This window comes from Gadus chalcogrammus, unplaced genomic scaffold, assembly GCF_026213295.1.
Source record: "Gadus chalcogrammus isolate NIFS_2021 unplaced genomic scaffold, NIFS_Gcha_1.0 GACHA072, whole genome shotgun sequence".
Taxonomy (NCBI): Eukaryota; Metazoa; Chordata; class Actinopteri; order Gadiformes; family Gadidae; genus Gadus; species Gadus chalcogrammus.
In genome coordinates, this window is record NW_026613507.1 from 132,951 (window position 1) to 141,626 (window position 8,676).

Sequence of the window (8,676 nt, forward strand, 5' to 3'; positions counted from 1 at the left end):
TTTTACCGCGAGTGAGTGTTAAAAAGAATGAATGAATGCGGGCGCGCGTGTGTGCTCTGTTTAAACACACGCAAACTAAACACGTAACGCATAATACAATCAATGGCAATGTCTATTACCGCGGGGACACATGCATATTAGGATAGCATACAATACTGATAAGAAACAATGTTTATAATGTATTATATCATTAAATAGAACCACAGTTACCGCATATCATATGTTATATCATATACGTTTTCTTTGGCGAAATTTATTTGAGGACTCTGTATTTCTGAAGTTGTGGAAGAAAACCCCTTATTCCATGTGTGAATTAGGCCATATTATTTGGCAATAAACTGAGCCATTTGCAGTTTGGAATTCATGTGCATCTGTCTCATCGGAGATTGCAGACGCGCTGTCAAAATATCAACTTGTCCGATTCAAATGCGCTCATGGCTCTTAAAGGGGATGGGAGCTGGCACTCTCATTGGTTTGTTGGACGTTACGCCCAAACCACACCTACGGGTAATTAGGCTGCTTCAGACCAACCCTTTTGACACTTGCGCCGCGACGCAAGTGTCATTTATCCGCCTGTAAAATAGCGATAGCGCCGTAGAACCGCCCACAAAGCTACTTGCGCTTTGCGCTTCCCACTTGCGTTTCAGACCGTTAAAATAGGGCCCTAAGTCTTGCAGATTCATCATTGCTTTGTGTTATGAAAAATTAATATTACTATGGCTGGTTTGTTCTGCAACTATTTAAGTTTTTTTTTTTAGCTCGGATATAAATACATCTTGACAAAATTAGGCACAAGATTGAGAACAACTTCATTTATTTTATTAAATTCTGTAACAATGCACAACTTACTTGTGTATTCTTCTCAAATTTAGAGGACCATAGTCGGCTCTATATATTTGGCTGGCATTCTGAATAGAGTAAACATTTAGGCAGTCCGGCTCCAATCCAGGATGGTCAACCTTACACGTTAGCTGTAGTTCGACCTCCCGTAGTCTTCTAGTAACCTAATTAGAATTTGAAAGGGTAAGTTATATTTTTAAGCATAATCTGTCAAATGAGACAAAGTAGTTTCCAATTTAGTGGAGAGTGCTACCTGCGGTATCTCCATGCAGCAAATATTCTCTGCTTCTGTGGGCATGGTCGCACATTTTCCACAACAGCACCTATCCAAAAAATAATGGTAGATGTAATAATGGCAGAGGTCTGACTATAGTGGCTCTGGTTAGTGTCTATAGCTATACATATGACAGTGGACAAGCTGATGTTAGACGTAAATCTTCACGAGTAAATCATGGGTTATGTGTAACATGACTTCAATATAGGTTGAAATTCACCCATTAAATGAGCCAGTTACTTCTCTAAACTACAAAGATGACTGATATAGATGCAAATATAACGCTGTAACGATAGCAAATCAGCAACTTTAAAAACCAACAACGTAGGCTAGCGTTAGCACATGATAATAACTAACCGCATGCATAAACAAACCAACTAAAGTACCGTATCCAGACACAATATTTTAAATTACCATTCAGAGACGTCCTGCTGTAGCCGCTGAGTACCAACTTCTTCAGGTGCTTCGTAATCCGGATCCCATTCTGGGTCAAACTGAAAGGCTTGAACGACTGGGTTTCTACGAGCCATTGCGATACAACCACCGTAAACAGAGCGCACGTGGCTGCAAGCTGCTCAGGGCCACACCCCCACCCTCCTCCTTGACACGCCCACGGAAACAGCGCATTTGGGGGAAGCTCAATGTGCGACTGGCTCGGAGTGGCTGTAACTCTGCACCACGGCTGAATTTCGGGAACGTCTTTGAATACTGTGTTAGTTGCCCACTAATACCTATATTAAAGAATACATAAAATAGCATGTCATGGGACCTTTAATTCAGTGTCTTGATGGTGCATTGATAAGTTAGGAGGTTAACAGCTCAGGTTCGGATCCCCGCAAAAACGTAGACAGGGGTACCACTTTCATTTTTTATTGGTCAACAGGGAAAAAACATGAGGGGTAACTGTCGTTTTTTATGTGCTGTCATGAAATAAACATAAGGGGTAACACTGTCCTTTTTTATTGGTCGTCATGAAAAAAACATATGGGGTAACACTTGTCTTTGTCAAGTAAAATATAAGGGGTAACGTTGTCATTAAAAAAACATTTGAAAAAAAAAAAGAATAGTTCTGGTCAAATAAAATATAAGGGGTAACACTGTTGTTTTTCATCAGTCATCATGGGAAAAAACATAAGGGGTAACAATGTCGTTTTTATCAAATGAAACGTAAAGGGTAACACTGTCGTTTTTTATCTGTCGTCATGAAAAACCCATAAGGGGTAACATTGTCGAAATGTATCGAATAAAACATAGGGGGTAAAATGGGTGTTGAGTTCAGGAGGGACCTGTCCCCAGTTGATCTAGATAGAATGACCATCTCAAACTGTGTGTGTGTGTGTGTGTGTGTGTGTGTGTGTGTGTGTGTGTGTGTGTGTGTGTGTGTGTGTGTGTGTGTGTGTGTGTGTGTGTGTGTGTGTGTGTGTGTGTGTCACATCACAACATGACTCATCTTCTGTGTGAAGGCACGCCTACAGGTTCTCCCCACAAAATACAATCTCTCCCTCTGGTTTCCATCTATTCATTCCCCCTTATGCATGCTACATGACCCACCACAACATCTGGAGTCAGTAGCCCACATCATGAACAGTTGCCCTTCCTACAAAGGACTGTATATTGCCAGACATGACAGACTGGTGGACCTCATCGCTGCCCAGATCCCCTGTGCTCCTCAGGAACAACTATACAAACATACCTCTGTCAAGTCCCACTGGTTTAACACATCCACAAACTGCTTTTCAGGAATTCCCAACACACCAGACATCATTTGCATATCACAAGAGGAAAAAATAGTCAGACTCTTTGAAGTAGCCTGTGCCTTTGACCTGTTCATGGAGGAATCCTATTGTACAAAAAAACTGAAATACCATCCTCTAACATCTGCCATTGAAAGCTGTGGCTATAAATGTGTCCTCATTGTTCTTGTCTTTGGCAGTCTAGGCCATGTGCATAGGCTGGTGGTCAGTGGACTTAACATCAGTGGACTAAGTAAAAGAAGGGCCAGACAGCTAGCTAAGTACTGCTCAATATCAACTGTTATAGGGAGCATGTTAATCTGGAAAAGGAGATGTTTCCTGTACCCTTAATGATGCATTCCCATAACAAGATGTTTGTTGGTCAAATAGTTGTTGGATAATTCATCACATTTGGTTCCTAAAATTATATTAACTTGTAATGTGGAATCAAATAAAGTACATAAAATGTGTGTGTGTGTGTGTGCATTTATCCTTTGAGTTTTATACGTCACCATAATCACGAAACATTGACAGAGCGTCTCTCTCACCGTCCCTGACAGCAGACAGGGCCCAGAGAAAGGACCGGTCCCAGGTATTGGGGAACGTGAGGGTCCGGGTGAGGGCACTACGAAAGCAGAGGGTTGAAACACTTACCATCGCCCTGACGGATCAGGAGGAGGTGAAGCCTTTCCGGCCCTTCAGGACGGAACCCCTTCTGACACATTAAGATGGCCTGGGCCGAAACCAAAGCCGTCATCACCACCGACGCACCCCCGAACAACCCTGAACATCAAGATTTAGTCGTTGAGGCTGAGAAGGAGGGGGAAGCCACACAGAAGGCTGAGGGGAAGGGCCTCAGGCCTCGGTTGAAGAACGACACTCTCAAACTTGTGTTTGAGTATCAATAGAATTGATCAGAGACAAACTCATGACTAGTCTTTCTTGGCCCCACTGTGAGTGTTAATGCAAATGTTTGGGTATAAAACATGAATAGATTTGGAAACAGCTGATGGACTTGGGAGAACAAATTTCAAATGGTGACTTTGTAAACACGACTGTGTTATTGTCAACTTTTTGTATTAAAGTAATATTCTTATTTCAGTGGTTTCCATTTGAGTTATTAAAAGGCCTATTCGGTAGATTGCAAATAAAAACAAATCCAGTTGCCTGCGACGACGAATCAACATCAGGTACCACCTCTGGCCGGTCGGAACCTGACGAGCCGTTGTGACATCACCGCCTCTATATAAGTCCCCGCTCCTCAGTCCAGTCCTCAGTGGTGATCAGAGAGCAACGACTGAGCTGCATATCAATAACCAGCGACAGCAACAAACTGAGAGATCCACTATGGTGAGGAAGAGACAGGTAGAGATACAGGAGGGAGACCAGGAGACCCTGTGTGGGGACCCCACGTCGCCCCCCGGAGAACAGCGTCCGGCACAGGTGAGGAAGGAGAGGACACGCACGCCAACCGCACACGCACACTTTGATTCTGCAGACGCACATTAGTATTCTGTAAAAACGTGTGGTTGTACATGATTATATTAAGTTAGGGTCCAACTGACTTTCTTTAAAGAAGTGCAGGCAACACACACACACCCACACACATACACACACACACACACACACACACACACACACACACACACACACACACACACACACACACACACACACACACACACACACACACACACACACACACACACACACACACACACACACACACACACACACACACACTCAAATACAAACACACGATTGTACACATTTAATATCAGTGCTTTATAAAAAATATATATGATATATATGTATATGATCTATAAATACGTTTATGCATGTTTTTCTTGAACTTTTCTAATCGAAAAAACATCAAAATTATTGATTTATGCTTTACATATTTTTGCCATTTTCAAAAGAATGTATAGCCAAACATTCCGTCCCCGTGACGACGCCCCCTTGACGACGTCCCCGTGACGACGTCACCGCGGCGGCCCTCTGACATCACGGGGCCATGCTCCTCGATATAAGATAATAATAAGATAGTTAGATAGATAAGATAGATAAATACTTTAATAATCCCAGAGGGAAATTATTTAACAACTAACAACTAGAAAATGCATTTCCTGCATCCGTAGCGCGGCGAACTCTGTAGGGGGTTTGTTTAACGGCGTTGCTATGGTTACCTAAATTATTATAAGCAACTGAAAACGATGCCGGTTTGAAACTAAAACTGTGATTCTGAAGAAAGTATAAATGCTATTGAAATTCCGTTGGGATAGTATTGAAGATACAAGTGTGTAGATTTGTTTAATGGTTTGAACGAGGATAAACGGTTGAAAAAGGATTGAGTTACGATGTTATAAGAAGTAGGTGTATCAGAATGGGCATTGACGTCTTCAATGAAAACAGCTGAAAACGAAGCGGTATGAATCTAAAAGTGTGATTCTGAACAAAGTTTAAATGATATCGAAATTCCGTTTAGATATTATGGAAGATACAAGTGTGTAGATTTGTTAAATGGTTTGAACGAAGATAAACGGTTGAAAATTGATTTAGTTACGTTACTAAGTACCAGAGGACGGCTCTGCCGTCCTCCCATTGACTCCCATGTTATAAAAAAGATAATATTTTAAAAGTAGAATATCTCAAAAAGTATAAAATATTTTCAAAATCTGAAAAGAAACGCGCGATTCCAAGCTATTCTGAATATTTAAAAATTTGAATGGAGTCTCTCGGTGAAAAATTGAGGAAGGAGATAGGTCCCAAAGTTTGTAGAGAATAAGAAAGAAAGAAAGAAAGAAAGAAAGAAAGAAAGAAAGAAAGAAAGAAAGAAAGAAAGAAAGAAAGAAAGAAAGAAAGAAAGAAAGAAAGAAAGAAAGAAAGAAAGAATAAAACTTATGAAGAACATTAGTTGAGCGCTGCATGCAGCACTCACCTAATAACCTTTATTTATGCATTGCTTTTCTAAACAGAGCTACAAAGTGCTACGTCAATGCCCAAAATAAAAAGAAAGACAGCAAAACAACCAAACAAAAATCAATGTCTAAGATTAACTGTATCACAGGTCTTAACCTAACCCAAAAATACCATCAATGAAAAGTGTACCAGGCAAAAAACATAAAAAATAACATTTAAACCTAAATAAACTCTTTAAAAGCATTGTGGTACAGGTGAGACTTAAGGAGGGACTTAAAAGATGTCACCGAATCAGCTAACCTTATTTTCTCAGGCAATGCATTCCAAAGCTTTGGGGCTATCACAGAAAAAGACCCGTCCCCTTTAGCAGCTAGCCGGGACTCAGGAATAGTGAGTAAAATATAAGTCACCGCTCCTCAGTGCCGTGCTCAGTGGTGATCAGAGAGCGGAGCGATGAGCGTTACCTGGTGATCAGAGAGCGAGCACAGCGGCCAGTGAGCCAAGTTAGCAAAGAGCGAGGGAACTATGGAGAAGAGAGGGGCGAGGAAACATTAACGTGATGATCTCTTCCGACAGGAGGAAGAGGCCACCCCCGATCCGGACTCCTCCTCCCCCTCTCCGGACCCCCCCCCGCCCCATCAGGTCTCCACCTCGTCTCAAAACAAAGAACGTCTGAGACAGGTGAGGGAGGAGAGGACACCAACACCAACACGGAGCGACTGAGACGTCTTTGTGTTTCCTGTCGTGGGTCTTCAGTGGACCCGAAGAGTTCCTGATGCCGTGTGTTTGTGTCCTAGGTGGTGATCAGATGGATGGAGACAAATGAAGAGGCGAATGACCCGGACCAAGGCCAGACCGCCCCGGACCAAGGCCAGACCCCCCCGGACCAAGGCCAGACCGCCCCGGACCAAGGCCAGACCGCCCCGGACCACGGCCAGACCGCCCCGGACCAAGGCCAGACCCCCCCGGACCAAGGCCAGACCACCCCGGACCAAGGCCAGACCGCCCCGGACCGAGGCCAGACCCCCCCGGACCGAGGCCAGACCGCCCCGGACCGAGGCCAGAACCCCCCGGACCGAGGCCAGACCGCCCCGGACCGAGGCCAGACCGCCCCGGACCAAGGCCAGACCCCCCCGGACCAAGGCCAGACCGCCCCGGACCGAGACCAGACCGCCCCGGACCGAGACCAGACCGCCCCGGACCAAGGCCAGACCGCCCCGGACCAAGGCCAGACCCCCGGTGAACCTGGTGAGTTCGCAGCATTGTTGTTTTTACCTGTTTGTGTGTGTGTTTACCTGCTAGTGTGTGTGTGTGTGTGTGTGTGTGTGTGTGTGTGTGTGTGTGTGTGTGTGTGTGTGTTAGAGCCTCACTAATATATCGGCGGTCCGATATTATCGGTCGATATTAGGCATTTTCCAAACTATCGGTATCGGCCGATTAATTAATTGTAATAAAATAAAATATATATATTGTTTTTTAGTCATTGTGTTTTTGTTCAAAGGAGATTGATTTTCATATCTCAAGTTTGTATTTTTATACATTTTATTCATCAGAATTGTAATGAATTTTTAGATTTTAGACTTTTCTGTTGTGACAATAAAATAATAAAATAAAGTTTATGTTTAAACCGCATTACCTTATTATTTTAGTGAGGACTCATAAATGACTTCAAATAACCAATGTTAGGTAAATCTGTTGATGTTTTGTTATGCGTTTCTGGAATTTCTTTTTTTAATATATATCGGCCGATATATCGGAATATCAGATTTTTAAATCACCAAATATTTGTATCGGTATCGGCCTTAAAATTCCTTTATCGGTCGGGCTCTAGTGTGTGTCTGTGTGTGTGTGTGCGCACGCTCGTGTGCGTACGGTATTGTTTGCATTTATCTTTTGAGTTTAATGTGTCAGCATAATCACGAAACATTGACTGAGCGACTCACTGTCTCCGACAGCAGACAGGGCCCTCAGAAAGGACCTGTCCCAGGTCACGGGGAACACGAGGACCCGGTTGAGGGGACTCAGGGAGCTCTGGGCTGAGACCCTTACCATCGCCCTGCTGGATCAGGAGGAGGAGAAGCCTTTGGGCCGCCCTTCAGGCCTGATCCCCGTCCCTGGCCAGACTGCCCCGGACCGAGGCCAGACCGCCCCGGACCAAGGCCAGACCGCCCCGGACCGAGTCCAGACCGCCCCGGACCGAGTCCAGACCGCCCCGGACCGAGGCAAGACCGCCCCGGACCACGGCCAGACCGCCCCGGACCGAGGCCAGACCGCCCCGGACCGAGTCCAGACCGCCCCGGACCGAGTCCAGACCGCCCCGGACCACGGCCAGACCGCCCCGGACCGAGTCCAGACCGCCCCGGACCACGGCCAGTCCGCCCCGGACCAAGGCCAGACCGCCCCGGACCGAGGCCAGACCGCCCCGGACCGAGGCCAGACCGCCCCGGACCAAGGCCAGACCCCCGATGAACCAGGTGAGTTCGCTGCAGTTTTTTTAATCTGTTTGTGTCTGTGTTTGTACCTGCTTGTGTGTGTGTGTGTGTGTGTGTGTGAGTGAGTGAGTGAGTGAGTGAGTGAGGGAGTGAGTCGGCCGATATATATTTGTACCTTTATCGGTCGGGCTCTAGTGTGTGTGTGTGTGTGTGCGTGCGCGTACGTGCGTGCTGTATTGTGTGCATTTATCTTTTGAGCTTTATGTGTCTGCATAATCACGAAACATTGACTGAGCGACTCACTGTCTCCGACAGCAGACAGGGCCCTCAGAAAGGACCTGTCCCAGGTCACGGGGAACACGAGGACCCGGTTGAGGGGACTCAGGGAGCTCTGGGCTGAGACCCTTACCATCGCCCTGCTGGATCAGCTAGAGGAGAAGCCTTTGGGCCGCCCTTCAGGCCTGAACCCCTTCACTGG